Consider the following 16,798-nt stretch of genomic DNA (forward strand, 5'->3'; position numbering starts at 1 on the left):
CAGCCTATTTGCTTGACCGACACCAACTTGCTCAACCTGTCTGTTCATCCAGCCGATCTCTAGCTCGGCCTGCCTAATCGCCCAGTCTGCTCTCTATTTGATCGAACTTGCTCGGCCTTTTTGCCCGCCCGATTGCACTGCTCCGTCTAGGGATGGCAATGGGTCGGATTTGGGTCGGATTTCATATTCTCCGTACCCATACCCATTTATTATATTCATCCCCATACCCATCTCCATACTCATCAGGTATTTAACTTTCATCCCCATCTCCATACCCATCGGATGATCGGGTATCCATACCCTACCCATCATCCAATTATTATCTACAATTCTCATTAAAAAAAAATAAAATCTACTCGAAAGAAGACTTACTACTTGTAATTGTGATTCAATTGCTGCTTTTGGATTGACCTTCACACAAACAGGAAACCAAGGGAAGAGCCTCCGCCCGGAGTAGCTTGCACCTTCGTTGAAGGGCGTTCCTGGATGTTGAGGAATTCACAGTTATCTCTAAAATGTCGATTGAACGACGTTGACACTGATTAAAAAAATAACTAGTAAACTGAAGCATGACTTTTAAGATTAGCCGTCAAAAGTGAAAATGTATGCACCTGCATGTGTATTTGTTGTCATATGTCATAGGAGTTAAGTAATGTTTAAACAATGAATGGAACACAACTACACAAGAGTCATCCCTCAACAATTAACTATGGACTTGTTCTGTAGAGTTTTTCGGGCCGCGAAAATCGCTTTTTCGCGTCGCGGGAACCCCGAATCACCCTAGCCAACGGATCTCGTGCGAAGAAAAGATTTCAAAAACAAAATTACGAGTACGAGTTCCTACTTAGATCTACTCCTAGATCTACATGAAACGAGTTATACCTTTGAAGCGAAGCCCTTCGCGTTCCCGCTCGTCCAAACGGTGTCGGATCTCAAGAGTATCAAGATAGATATTCCTCTAGAAGTATCCACACGGACTCATAGGTGGAGAAAAACACACAAAGAGGTGTGCTAGCACCTATGTGTGGTTCGGCCAAGTTGAGGAGGAGAGAGAGAGGAAGAGAGCTCCAAGAGGAAGAAGAAGGAATAATGCACTTGAATGAGGAAAATCAATTTGATTCCCATTCAAAAGTGGCCGGCCACTTTCAAGTTGTGTAACTCTCAAAAATTGCATTAAGTGCAATTAATGTGAAGCTATTAAAGAAAATGATTTTGTAACTTCCATGAGGTGGCACCCATGATGATGTGGAGTAATATCATTGGTCCACATCAATGCCAACTCACCAATGAGGTGGCATAAAGTCAAGTCAAACTTGACTTTTATCTTCCTCTCAAGTCAAGTCAAACTTGACCAAATATCTTCCATGGTTGATCGAATCCAACCATTTGATTCAAGTCAACTTAATATAATGAATCTAATTCATTTAATTAAATTGATTCAATGAGTCATAATCTAAATTAGACTCATTGAACACATGAATCAACTTGAGTCGAACTCAAGTTAGCCCAATTAGGATTACTCTTAATCCAATTTGATTCATCAAATGAATCTAATCCTCTTGATTCATCATATGAACCTAATCTCCATCTAATTGTCCTTAGTGTGTGATCCTATAGGTTCTTGAAACGTTGACAATGCCCTAAACCCATTTAAGAGCATAAGTAATGAGCGGTATCTAGCAACACATCATTACTACCCAAGTTACAAGAATGTTGAGATTCAACATCACCTTGTGACTACTAATTGTGACTCCTCACAATATACGACAAGTGTCCTTCTATCCTAGACATCTAGATTGGTCAATGTGAGGCATAGACCGTGTCATCCTCTGACCAATCTAAATTTTGAACTCCAAGTAGACTCACTAAATCAAATGAGCTCAATATCCTATATTGACTCATTTGGGCATGACCATGCTCTTCGTGGTCTCACTCTATCAAAAATACCGATGTCTCTCCCGTCATATAGGATGAATATATCCCATCTACATCACTCACATCCCTCTGCATAATTTGTTATATACCCAGTAATCGCCTTTATAGTCCACCCAGTTACGTGTGACGTTTGACGAAACCAAAGTACATAACTCCTTATGTAGGGATCTATGGTGACTTCAGGTCTAAGGACTAGTAGTCATACTAATAGCCACATGAGAAAGTACATGACACCCATATAACGATCCATGATACTTTCTCATGGCGGGTAATTCAGTATACATTCTCTAATGTATACCTGATCCGACGGATAGAACAGGGGATTCCCATTTTGAGGGGTCAACGCCACGTGGAAGTCAAAAGGTCAGGTGGTCGACCGGAGAAGGATGTGCTGGTTGCTACTCGGAAAACCTATAGGTTCCACTGTACAAAAATTTTGTACAAAGGTCTGAACCTTTTCCTAGCTACCATGTGTTCTTTTAAATTAAATTTTGGATCGCCTGCGGAACTTAACACGTTTGATCCAAAACTTAATCTATTTGTTCTTTTAGGTTTTGACTTGGATCTCCTGCGGAACTTAACACGTTCGACCCAAGTCTCCTTAAGTTATTAATTTCATTAAATATTAATTTCCATAAAAGGTTCCCAGTACTGACGTGGCGAGGCACATGGCCTTCTTGGATATGGGAGCAACCACCACCGACTAGACAAAACCTTTAATAGAAAGCTAATATTTAATTTCCTAAAATAACTTTAGGTTAACCAAAGAGAACAATCAAATCACAAGGAAAAGAAAAAAAACAAAAAAACACAACTTCGAAAAAACATATTCGAAATTCTAGAACGTAAGCCTCTTGTATTTGGTATTATTTCCATAAATAACTAGCATGATGCGGAAATAGAAATTACTAGTTATACCTTGTAGAAAAACCTCTTGATCTTCTACCGTATTCCTCTTCTAACCTCGGACGTTGTGTGGGCAACGATCTACCGAGATGAGAAACCACCAACCACCTTCTTCTCCAAGCAAGGTTCGGCCACAAAGGAAGAACTTCACCAAAGAAGAAAATCAAAATACTAACCAAGCTCCAAGAGATGCTAGCTTTCTCTCCTTCTTCTTCTTCTTCTCCAAGTAGTATCCGGCCACCACAAGAACTCCAAGAGAGATGGAGTATTCGGCCACCACAAGAGGAAGAGAGGGAGAGGGTAATGGCCGGCCACAACACCAAGGAAAAAGGGAGAGAAAACAATAGAGGTTGTGTCTCATGAAGGCACCCTACCCCTTCTTTTATATTCCTTGGCCTAGGCAAATTAGGAAATTTAATTACAATAAAATTTCCTTAATTTTTCTTGACATGAATTAATTGAGAAAAATAAAACAAAATTTCCCAATTAACTTGAGATGGCCGGCCACATCATTGGAAACAAAAGAGGACAAGTTTTAATCAACAATTAAAACTTCCTAATTTGTTTTCGGAAATTTTAAAAAATAAAATTTCTCTTTAAAATCTCTTCATGGTTGATAAAAGGAAATTTCTATAATTTTAATTTTATCAACATGTGAATAATTTTTAAAGAAAAAATAAAACATCTCTCCAATCTACAAATAAGGAAAGAGATCTAATCTCTTTCTTTAATCTTTTGTAGATCTTTTACAAGAGAGATATTTTAATTTTAATTCTCTTTAAAATATATCTTCCACATAATAATAAAAATTAAAATTAAATTTCTTTTAATTTTATTTGGCCGGCCCTACTAGCTTGGGTTCAAGCTAGGGCCGGCCACCCAAACCGGCCCTAGCTTGGTTCCCAAGCTAGCTTGGCCGGCCCCTATTGGGTGGGTATAGAAGGTGGGTATAGGTGGGTATAGAACTCTATAAATAAGAGGCTACGATAGGGACCGAGAGGAGGAATTGGTTTTGGTCTCCCGATAAAATTAAGCATCCCGTGTTCGCCCCGAACACACAACTTAATTTTATCAATGATAATTCATTCCACTAGAGAACTATCATTGAACTCGCACCAATCCCAAATTACATTTTGGGCTCCTTCTTATTATGAGTGTGTTAGTCTCCCGTGTTTAAGATATCGAATGTCCACTAATTAAGTGAGTTCTCGACAACTCATTTAATTAATATCTAAGTCCAAGAGTAGTACCACTCAACCTTATTGTCATGTCGGACTAAGTCCACCGCAGGGTTTAACATGACAATCTTTATGAGCTCCTCTTGAGGACATTATCAACCTAGTATCTCTAGGACACAGTTTCCTTCTATAATCAACAACACACACTATAAGTAATACCATTTCCCAACTTATCGGGTTTATTGATTCAACGAACTAAATCTCACCCATTGATAAATTAAAGAAATAAATATCAAATATATGTGCTTGTTATTATATTAGGATTAAGAGCACACACTTCCATAATAACTGAGGTCTTTGTTCCTTTATAAAGTCAGTATAAAAGAAACGACCTCAAATGGTCCTACTCAATACACTCTGAGTGTACTAGTGTAATTATATAGTCAAGATAAACTAATATCTAATTACACTACGACCTTCTAATGGTTTGTTCCTTTTCCATTTTGGTCGTGAGCTACTGTTTATAATTTATAACATCATCTTCTGTATGTGACACCACATACTATGTTATCTACAATATAAATTAAATGAACAACTACAAACAAATGTAGACAATTAGACCAAATGTGATTCTTTATTCATAATAAATGTTTACAAAGCTTAGGCTTTCAGTATACATTCCAACAATCTCCCACTTATACTAATGACTAAGCTGCCATATCTTCTACCATACATCTGATTCCCATTCCCTCCACATGCCGATCGAAAGCTTTCGCCGGAAGGGCCTTAGTGAAAGGATCTGCCAGGTTATCCGCTGATGCAATCTTGGCGATGACAACTTCTCCTCGCTTCACAATATCTCGTATCAGGTGGTACTTGCGCTCTATATGTTTACTTGCCTTATGAGCTCGTGGTTCCTTCGAGTTTGCACCACTATTATCACAATAAATTGTGATGATTTTGGGCAAACCAGAATCACATCTAAGTCCATTAAGCTCCTGAGCCATACTGCTTCTTTGAAGCTGCTACATATTCGCTTCCATGGTTGAGTCCAAACGCATTTTCGCTTAACACTCCTCCATGAAATGGCTCCACCTCCTAAAGTAAACACATAGCTGATGTAGACTACTATCCTATCGATTGGAAATCCGAATCAGTGTAACCCACAGGAGGCGGATCGTGCGCTTGGTAAACTAGCATATAATCTCTAGTCCTTCTCGGTACTTGAATATATGCTTTACCGCAGATCCAATGTCCTTGTCAGGTTACTCGATATCACGACCATGCCCACGGAAAAGCGGATATCGGTCTCGTCATAGCATTGCATACATTAGGCTTCCTCCAGCATAAGGAACTGCTTTCATGTCCTCTATCTCTTTCGACGTCTTTGGAGACATCTCTTTAGATAGAGCTACTCCATGTCTAAAAAGTAAGAAACCTTTCTTAGAATCCTGCATGCTAAAACGAGCAAGGATTGTATCTATATATGAAGCTTGGGATAGACACAACATTCTTTTCTTACGATCCCTTATAACTTTGATCCCAAGAATGTGTGCACATTCTCCTAAGTCCTTCATTGTTTGGACAACCATACCCTTACGTCTGATAATACCTTGACATTGTTGCCAATTAACAAAATATCATCTACGTATAGTACAAGAAATACCACCACGTTTCCGTTACACTTCTTATATACACAAGACTCATCCGGACTTTGAATAAATCCATATGACTGGATTACTTCATTAAACCGGATGTTCCAAGACCTTGAAGCTTGCTTCAGTCCATAAATGGACCGATTGAGCTTGCACACTAGATGCTCTTTGCCTTTTTCAATGAACCCTTCTGGTTGCTTCATATGGATGTTCTCTTCAAGACTTCCATTAAGGAAAGCTGTCTTGACATCCATTTGCCAAATCTCATAATCCATGAATGGATAAGAGTATCCGGATAGACTTAAGCATGGCTACGGTGAAAATGTCTCCTCATAATCGATTCCCTCTTTTGAGTGTACCCTTTGCAACAAGCCTAGCTTTGAAGGTTTCTACCTTCCCGTCGTCCTCTTTTCCTTTGTAGATCCACTTGCATCCAACGGCTTTTACACCATCGGTGGTTCTCAAGCTCCCAAACCTTATTAGAGTACATGGACTCTATTTCGAATTCATTGCCTTTTGCCAAGATCTTGCATCTATATCTTGGAGTGCTTAGTCATATGATGGGGATCGGGTTCATGTTTACAGGGATCAAGTCCAAGACTCTCCCAAAACATGAATCTTTCAGTTGCCTCACAACCCTCCCACTACGGAGAGGCATGGTTGTGTATCATGTGTGACACGTGTTGCGTCTCTTGTGGTACTTCATCTTGTCCTGTTGTGTACTGAAGTAGACATGTCCTCTCTAAGTTCTTCTAAAACAACTTTACTTCTTGGGCTTGTGATCCATTATATAGTCTTCTTCTAAAAGCGGGCATTGGTGCTAACAATGACCTTCTGGTCTTTAGGACTATAAAATAAACCACCTTTCGTTCCTTTGGGATATCCTACAAACACGCGAACTTCTGTACGAGATTCTAACTTATCAATATCTGGTTTCAGCACATGTGCAGGACTACCCCAAATCCGAATATGTTTTAGACTGGGTTTTCGCCCATTCCATAATTCTATGGGAGTAGAAGAAACTGATTTAGAAGGTACTAAGTTCAGAACGTATACTGCTGTTTCCAGAGCATATCCCCAAAACGAATTTGGTAATTCTGAATAACTCATCATCGATCTAACCATTTCCATAAGAGCCCTATTCCTTCGTTCTGCTACACCATTCTGTTGGGGTGTTCCACGTGCAGACAATTGGGATTGAATCCCAGCCTCTGATAAGTAATTCCTAAACTCTCCTAAGAGGTATTCGCCACCACGATCAGATCGTAGTGTCTTGATACTTTTACCTAATCGTTTTTCCACATCAGCCTTGTATTCTTTGAACTTGTCAAAGCACTCGGACTTGCGGCGCATTAGGTAAATGTATCCATATCTTGAATAATCGTCTATGAAAGAGACAAAATATTCAAAACCTCCTCTTGCCTGGACAGACATAGGACCACACAAATCAGAGTGAACCAACTCTAACACTTCTTTGGCTCTATACCCCTTGGCCTTGAACGGCCTCTTGGTCATTTTACCTTCTAAGCAAGATTCACAAGTTGGAAAATTTTCCAACTCTAATGAACTCAAAAGTCCATCGGCTATAAGCCTCTGAATCCTACTTAAATTAATATGACCAAGTCTTAGATGCCAAAGATATGCTTGGTTCATTTCTGAAGGTTCTTTTCTCTTATTAGAATTAGAAGATGAGTTATAAATTTCCATGTTTTACTTTGTGGAAGAAATTGGATTTAAAGTATACAAATTGCCAACTAATGCACCAGAACAGATAATCACTTTATTTCTTTTAATAACTACATCGTTACTAAAGGAAACTGAATATCCATCTAAAAACAGTTTAGAAACTGAAATTAAATTCTTTCTAAAACTGGGTACATAAAGACAATTTCTTAAAACCAAATTCCTATTTCTACTAAAAGATAAGTAGACGTCTCCAACAGTTGCCACCTTAGTAGCATTGCCCATGTAGACGGTAATTTCTCCTTCAGATAGTCGTCGGGTTTCCTGGAACCCCTGCAAGGAATTGCAGACATGATCAGTGGCTCCCGTATCTACACACCAGGTGCTGGTAGATAACACCGCTAAACATGTTTCAACAACTAGAGTATGAGATATACCTTTGTTTTGGTTCCTACGAGGACAGTCCGCCTTCCAATGTCCATTGCTTACAGATGAAGCACTTTCCCTTTACACTGAGATTTATTCACTTTCTTTCTTTGAACCGACTTGTTTCTTCTTCTTCTTTCCTTTCGGTTTAGAAGTAGAACCATTTTCAACATAGTGAATTTGAGCATTGTGACGAAATAATCCTTCTGCTTCTTGAAGTCAGTAGTTCCGCTAATGAATAAACCCTCTTATTCATATTATAGTTCAAACGAAACTTCTAGGTAGCGTTTGGAGGATCATATCGATCCGGGTTTCCCCATCAATTTCTCCTCCAAGGATCGTATCTCGTTCGGATAAGCCATCATCTTTAGGATATGATCCTCACAGAGTACCCTCTTGCATGGTGGTCATTATCTTTCTCATGGCTTCTTGCCTAGAAGCCCTATCACGATGACCAAAGAGTTCCTTGAGATTGTTCATAATATCATAAGTGTTGGTAAATCTTGATCTTGATGTTGCAATACATTTGACATTGAAGCCAAAATGTAACACCGCGCCATCTCATCTCGCTTACCCATTTCCTATGATATTCAATCTCCTCTTGGGTAGATTCACCGATGGGTGCATCAGGCCAATTCAGTCAGTACATATTTATAGCTTTCAGCAGTAAGAACTTTTCCAATCTATGTAGTTTGGTCCAGAAGTCTATTCTGTTGAAGTATGATGGACAGTGGGTTGAAAGACATCCTAAGAATCACAAATAACTTTTGGTCGAACTCTAAATTTAGAATAATATTGATTCCTCAAACAATACTATTTTAAATTAACCAACACCTCATAACACCGTGAATTTTGTATGCCACGTTAGTGTGGACGTATACAAATTCAACATTTGTAAAAGGAGGGTTTTAACCCATTAATTTTATTATCTTGTCAACCTAACTTTTTGACAAATAAAAATAATAGTTGGTATCATTTGGTCACACAAATAATAGCAGTGACTCCGTTGGGGAGGATACTATTAGATGTGTCTAAGTGTATACCATTACTTGACACTAAGTCCATTAATAAGATTATGCCCCTTCCGTTGGGGAAGATCACACGCTCTTAATTAACTTCCTATAGTCATCCAAAAAATAGAAGTCTGTTCTAGTGATCCGCAAACAAGCTCATCCGTTATGGAGGAAGGCACTCAGAGCCAACGCGCAAGCTTGTTTGCATCACTTACAAACCAGTAATGGAGACCATGGGATTTATTTAAAAATCCCTCTCCCACTTAGTTATTTATAAATGAGGAATTTTAACTATGCTAGCCTACTTAAACTTGTAAACTAACATACACACACAATATAAAAGCAATAAATAGAAAATTTAATTTTCAACTATTATGGCTTTTATCTCTAATTGTCCTCCGTGTGTTGTCATCCCAAGCTGCTGCCATATTTGGCCACCGCCTCCGGGTTCGCATCCATCTTGCTCCTAGTTCCGCTGCGCCTCTGGTCCTTAGAAGGTTCCACGCTTTGCAAGATTCGATCCATGACATAAATAGAATTTTACATTTTGATCCTATATTCCATTAAAGGAATGTACATGTATCTAGATCAAAAATAAAATTCTAATAAAAACTAAATACAGCTCCTGCTGTATTTTTATACTATCATGCACACACTTTAAATGCCCTTGACATGTCCAAGGGTCCAATCACACATAATAACTAAAAGCCATAATAGTTGGATCCTGCGTCCACAAAGTTAGCACATCCTACTATTATCCCGCCTAAATTATGTATGACATGCATAATTAAACTAAATACCAAATACAGAGGCAAAACCTAGCTCGATACCTTCTTTGGTTGCTACTCGGAAAACCTATAGGTTCCACTGCAAAAATTTTGTACAAAGGTCGAACCTTTCCTAGCTACCATGTGTTCTTTTAAATTAAATTTTGGATCGCCTGCGGAACTTAACACGTTTGATCCAAAACTTAATCTATTTGTTCTTTTAGGTTTTGACTTGGATCTCCTGCGGAACTTAACACGTTCGACCCAAGTCTCCTTAAGTTATTAATTTCATTAAATATTAATTTCCATAATAGGTTCCCAGTATTGACGTGGCGAGGCACATGGCCTTCTTGGATATGGGAGCAACCACCACCGACTAGACAAAACCTTTTATAGAAAGCTAATATTTAATTTTCTAAAATAACTTTAGGTTAACCAAAGAGAACAATCAAATCACAAGGAAAAGAAAAAACAAAAAACACAGCATCGAAAAAACATATTCGAAATTCTAGAACGTAAGCCTCTTGTATTTGGTATTATTTCCATAAATAACTAGCATGATGCGGAAATAAAAATTACTAGTTATACCTTGTAGAAAAACCTCTTGATCTTCTACCGTATTCCTCTTCTAACCTCGGACGTTGTGTGGGCAACGATCTTCCGAGATGAGAAACCACCAACCACCTTCTTCTCCTCCAAGCAAGGTTCGGCCACAAGGAAGAACTTCACCAAAGAAGAAAATCAAAATACTAACCAAGCTCCAAGAGATGCTAGCTTTCTCTCCTTCTTCTTCTTCTTCTCCAAGTAGTATCCGGCCACCACAAGAACTCCAAGAGAGATGGAGTATTCGGCCACCACAAGAGGAAGAGAGGGAGAGGGTAATGGCCGGCCACAACACCAAGGAAAAACGGAGAGAAAACAATAGAGGTTGTGTCTCATGAAGGCACCCCTACCCCTTCTTTTATATTCCTTGGCCTAGGCAAATTAGGAAATTTAATTACAATAAAATTTCCTTAATTTTTCTTGACATGAATTAATTGAGAAAAATAAAACAAAATTTCCCAATTAACTTGAGATGGCCGGCCACATCATTGGAAACAAAAGAGGACAAGTTTTAATCAACAATTAAAACTTTCTAATTTGTTTCCGGAAATTTTAAAAAATAAAATTTCTCTTTAAAATCTCTTCATGGTTGATAAAAGGAAATTTCTATAATTTTAATTTTATCAACATGTGAATAATTTTTAAAGAAAAAATAAAACATCTCTCCAATCTACAAATAAGGAAAGAGATCTAATCTCTTTCTTTAATCTTTTGTAGATCTTTTACAAGAGAGATATTTTAATTTTAATTCTCTTTAAAATATATCTTCCACATAATAATAAAAATTAAAATTAAATTTCTTTTAATTTTATTTGGCCGGCCCTACTAGCTTGGGTTCAAGCTAGGGCCGCCACCCAATATACCTAGGCCGGCCTAGCTTGGTTCCAAGCTAGCTTGGCCGACCCCTTATTGGTGGGTATAGAAGGTGGGTATAGGTGGGTATAGAACTCTATAAATAAGAGGCTACGATAGGGACCGAGAGGAGGAATTGGTTTTGGTCTCCGATAAAATTAAGCATCCCGTGTTCGCCCCTAACACACAACTTAATTTTATCAATGATAATTCATTCCACTAGAGAACTATCATTGAACTACCGCACCAATCCCAAATTACATTTTGGGCTCCTTCTTATTATGAGTGTGTTAGTCTCCGTGTTTAAGATATCGAATGTCCACTAATTAAGTGAGTTCGACAACTCATTTAATTAATATCTAAGTCCAAGAGTAGTACCACTCAACCTTATTGTCATGTCGGACTAAGTCCACCTGCAGGGTTTAACATGACAATCTTTATGAGCTCCTCTTGAGGATATTATCAACCTAGTATCTCTAGGACACAGTTTCCTTCTATAATCAACAACACACACTATAAGTAATATCATTTCCCAACTTATCGGGTTTATTGATTCAACGAACTAAATCTCACCCATTGATAAATTAAAGAAATAAATATCAAATATATGTGCTTGTTATTATATTAGGATTAAGAGCACACACTTCCATAATAACTGAGGTCTTTGTTCCTTTATAAAGTCAGTATAAAAGAAACGACCTCAAATGGTCCTACTCAATACACTCTGAGTGTACTAGTGTAATTATATAGTCAAGATAAACTAATATCTAATTACACTACGACCTTCTAATGGTTTGTTCCTTTTCCATTTTTGTCGTGAGCTACTGTTTATAATTTATAAGGTACTGATAACATCATCTTCTGTATGTGACACCACATACTATGTTATCTACAATATAAATTAAATGAACAACTACAAACAAATGTAGACAATTAGACCAAATGTGATTCTTTATTCATAATAAATGTTTACAAAGCTTAGGCTTTCAGTATACATTCCAACAATCTCCCACTTATACTAATGACTAAGCTGTCATATCTTCTACCATACATCTGATTCCCATTCCCTCCACATGCCGATCGAAAGCTTTCGCCGGAAGGGCCTTAGTGAAAGGATCTGCCAGGTTATCCGCTGATGCAATCTTGGCGATGACAACTTCTCCTCGCTTCACAATATCTCGTATCAGGTGGTACTTGCGCTCTATATGTTTACTTGCCTTATGAGCTCGTGGTTCCTTCGAGTTTGCAACTGCACCACTATTATCACAATAAATTGTGATGATTTTGGGCAAACCAGGAATCACATCTAAGTCCATTAAAAAAGTTCCTGAGCCATACCGCTTCTTTGGCTGCTACATATTCAGCTTCCATGGTTGAGTCCGAAACGCATTTCTGCTTAACACTCCTCCATGAAATGGCTCCACCTCCTAAAGTAAACACATAGCCTGATGTAGACTTACTGTTATCCCTATCTGATTGGAAATCAGAATCCGTGTAACCCACAGGGAGCAGATCGTCTGCTTGGTAAACTAGCATATGTTGGATCGAGACGCGCTAGAAGGGGGGGGGGGTGAATAGCGCTCGCGGCTATTTCGTTTTTCGGAAAACACTCGAGTAATTAAAACGCAGCGGAAAATAAGAAAGCAAGCACACAGAGACAGGAGGATTTTACTTCGTTCGGAGCCTTGATCGACTCCTACTCGAAGGCCCGCGATCCTTGATCGCTTCCGGTGGGCAACAACTATAAGCTCGATAATGATTACAATTTCAAGTACAATAAATGACAACAATTAATTATACCGACGACAATATCGTAATCTGAAAATTCGGAGCTCCGGGTCGTCGGTGTCTCGTAACAGCACTTCGGAATCGTCTCGTGAGCAGCTTGTAGCAGAAAGATCGCTTGTCAGTTGTTCATTGAAGAAGCTGCTCGAAGTCCCCTTATAAAGGGCATCCAAGGCGCCTTGAAAGCCATCCAAGGCGCCTCCACCGCTCCGATTCCATCGTGCAGATAAGCGCTGACCATTCTGCACTTATCACAGTTGAAGGCGCCTCCATCACCACTCAAGGCGCCTTCAACAGGTCCAAGGCGCCTCCATCACCACTCAAGGCGCCTTCAACAGGTCCAAGGCGCCTCCAACGGCCAGCTCAGCTTTTGTACCCGAGGCGCCTCCAAGCTCCATGGAGGCGCCTTGGACACTGTTCATCCGAGGCTTTAAGTTGCTCCTTTGCACCTGCAAGATACGTTAGTCCCAAACACTATCCTGCAGCACAAAGTTAGCACATAATACAATAGATATTATAAATGAAGTATTAACAGTCTCCGGACTGTCCGAGTCTGACTTCGGGTTTCCAACCGGAAACCCTAGGTCGACCCGACGCCTACTGTTCCCTCTGCGGGGAACGCGTCCTCACCTACTCCGCTCAGGAGATTTACCTGTTGCCAGTCTGGCCCTCCAGACCGACTGGACTTTCCGCCTAGGGTTACCACCCCTAGGACCTAGGGTTACCGCCCCCTAGGGTTTTTCTCCACCTAGGGTTACCACCCCCTAGGACCTAAGGTTGTCGCCCCTTAGGGTTTTCCTCCACCTAGGGTTACCGCCCCCTAGGACCTAAGGTTACCCCCCTTAGGATTTTCCTTCACCTAGGGTTACCACCCCCTAGGACCTAAGGTTACCGCCCCTTAGGTTTTTCCTTCACCTAGGGTTACCACCCCCTAGGACCTAAGGTTACCGCCCCTTAGGGTTTTTCTCCACCTAGGGTTACCACCCCCTAGGATTTTCCTTCACCTAGGGTTACCACCCCCTAGGACCTAAGGTTGCCGCCCCTTAGGGTTTTCCTCCACCTAGGGTTACCGCCCCCTAGGACCTAAGGTTACCCCCCCTTAGGATTTTCCTTCACCTAGGGTTACCACCCCCTAGGACCTAAGGTTACCCCCCCTTAGGATTTTCCCTTACCTAACCACAGTTAGGACTTTCCTGAAACCTTATTTAACCACGTTAGATAACAGAGGATCTTAACTTTGAATCCCTTTGCCATTATCAAAACTTAGGTTCAATCGTCGGATGCTTCCTGCACCAACAATCTCCCCCTTTTTGATTATGGCAACAAAAATTCAAAGTTAAGAAAATAATGCCATTAAAAGATAAGCATGAAAATACAAGCATAATGATAGTTAAGTGCAGAGCTCCCCCTTAATGTAAAGACTCCCCCTTAAAATTTGAATTTCTTTTAATTTTCTTTAATTCTGAATTTCTTTCAATTTTCTTTAATTCTTTGAATTTTCTTCTACTCTCCCCCTTTGCCATATATCAAAAATCAGTTGAAAGCAAAAATAATCTTTTTTGAGAGAAGGAAGAAGAAGGCTTGTGAAACTTAGTTAAACGGAATATTTTTCACCTAAGTTTAAAAGGCTAATATATGGATTATTTCGAATGATGTCTTTAGCCACTTTTGAGACTTAGTTGTTTTTAGAAAGACATACCTAACTAAAGTTAGAAAAACTTAGCTAGATTTAAATTTTGGAGCCAAGTTGTTTGTAAAGAAATTTAATGTCTCAATTTACTTAGCAAAAATCTTTTGAAAGCCATGAGTTAAATGCTTTTTAATACTTTTAACTTAGAAAAGTATTTTATCATTTAGAGTTAAAATTTATAAGGTGGCTAAGTTTGAGAAAGTTTGAAGGTTGCTATATAAGTCACTTTAGCTAAGCCTTTTGCAAACAATGAATTTTGAGAATGTAGGTTCAGTTTAAAAAGGTACTTAGCTTAAAGGCTTAAGTTTGAAAAATAGGACTAAGATCTTGTTAATTTTTAGGATGAAGAGGGAGTAGCTAAATGTTTAATTTAGGTTATTTATTTTAGTTGGTCTTTAAGTCCAAGCATGATGTTTAATAGATTTTAAGTTATCCAGATTGTTTTGTTGAGGTATCAGAGCCCTAAAGTATGAGCATGCTCAAACTTCAAATCTCCATTTCCTTCAGGGCTAATTCCATATTCTTGTAAGTCTAGTAAATTTAGAGGAGCAAGATTTTCAAGTTAGTTTTTTCAAGTATTTTTCAAAGGATTTAGTTTTTCAATGATTTTTCAAAGGTTTTTGAAATTGATTTTCAAAGGATTTTGAAATAAGTTTTTCAAAGATTTTTCAAGGATTTTGAAATAAGTTTTTCAAAGGATTTTGAAATAAGTTTTTCAAAGGATTTTAAAATAAGTTTTTCAAATATTTTTCAAAGGATTTTGAAATTGATTTTGAAATATTTTTCAAAGGATTTTGAAATTGATTTTCAAATATTTTTCAAAGGATTTTGAAATAAGTTTTTCAAACATTTTTCAATGAATTTTGAAATAAGTTTTTCAAAGGTTTTTCAAAGGATTTTGAAATTGATTTTCAAATATTTTTCAAAGGATTTTGAAATATGTTTTTCAAACATTTTTCAAAGAATTTTGAAATTAAGTTTTAAATGATTTTGAAGTGGTTTTTCAAAGATTTTGGAATTAAGTTTTATATGATTTTGAAATTAATTTTTAATGATTTTGAAATTAAGTTTTAAAAGATTTTGAAATGATTTTTCAAATAATTTTGAAGTTGATTTTGAAAGATTTTTCAAATATTTTGGCATTCAGTTTTAAATGATTTTGAAGGATTTTTCAATAATTTTGAAAATAATTTTGAAAAGATTTTTAAATAATTTTGAAATTGATTTTGAAAGTTTTTTAAATAATTTTGAAATTGATTTTGAAAGTTTTTTAAGTAATTTTGAAATTGATTTTGAAAGATTTTCCAATAATTTTGAAAATAATTTTGAAAAGATTTTTAAATAATTTTGAAATTGATTTTGAAAGTTTTTTAAATAATTTTGAAATTGATTTTGAAAGTTTTTAAAATAATTTTGAAATTGATTTTGAAAGTTTTTTCAATAATTTTGAAAATAATTTTGAAAAGATTTTTAAATAATTTTGAAATTGATTTTGAAAGTTTTTTCAATAATTTTGAAAATAATTTTGAAAAGATTTTTAAATAATTTTGAAATTGATTTTGAAAGTTTTTAAAATAATTTTGAAATTGATTTTGAAAGATTTTTCAAATAATTTTGAAATTGATTTTGAAAGTTTTTTCAATAATTTTGAAATTGATTTTGAAAGATTTTTCAATAATTTTGAAAATAATTTTGAAAGATTTTTCAAATAATGAAATTAAGTGTTATTTGAAAAAGTAATATGAATTATGAATCTATTTTTGAATTAATTATAGTTACGAGTTTAATTCTGAATTTGAATTTTAAATTCCTTAGTCATCTCACCCGATCTAAATCTTCAATCAGGTAATCCTACGATTGTTGTGAGATGAATTGAGGTTCAATTTACAGGTTTAGTTTAACTTTGTGTTAGATTCAGGTTTAGCTTTGGGTTCAACAAGTAAGCATTCTTTGGATAAACTTCTGGGCTATGGTGAGTCACAAGGAACTCATTAAAGTAACCATGCCTTTGAGGTTTTCCAAATAGTCCTACCCATTGAACTTAATACTAAACCTTGGTCTAACTAGTTAGGATCCATTTAAGAGTAGTCGGTTCCACTTGGCCAAATGCACCAGGTCGAAGCCATATCTTCCTAGACATGCGATGCCCAAGCTTCCCTAACGTACTATCATCCAAAAACTTCACCAGTACCGTTGGTTAAGTTAAACCTAATCCATTTTAATCTAACCTAAATTACCCTGCTGGGTAATCTACTCTTGTTTACCCTTATCGGGTGGATTAATTTCGGAGGTGCCAGCTATTCTG

The 16,798-nt window shown here is 37.4% G+C and overlaps 1 pseudogene; it reads right to left on the bottom strand.

Annotated features, from left to right (window-relative positions):
• Positions 1-413: 413 nt before the first annotated feature.
• LOC121980059 overlaps positions 414-16,798 on the bottom strand; it is a 57,543-nt pseudogene continuing 41,158 nt past the window's right edge.

This window comes from Zingiber officinale, chromosome 5A (genome assembly GCF_018446385.1).
Source record: "Zingiber officinale cultivar Zhangliang chromosome 5A, Zo_v1.1, whole genome shotgun sequence".
Taxonomy (NCBI): Eukaryota; Viridiplantae; Streptophyta; class Magnoliopsida; order Zingiberales; family Zingiberaceae; genus Zingiber; species Zingiber officinale.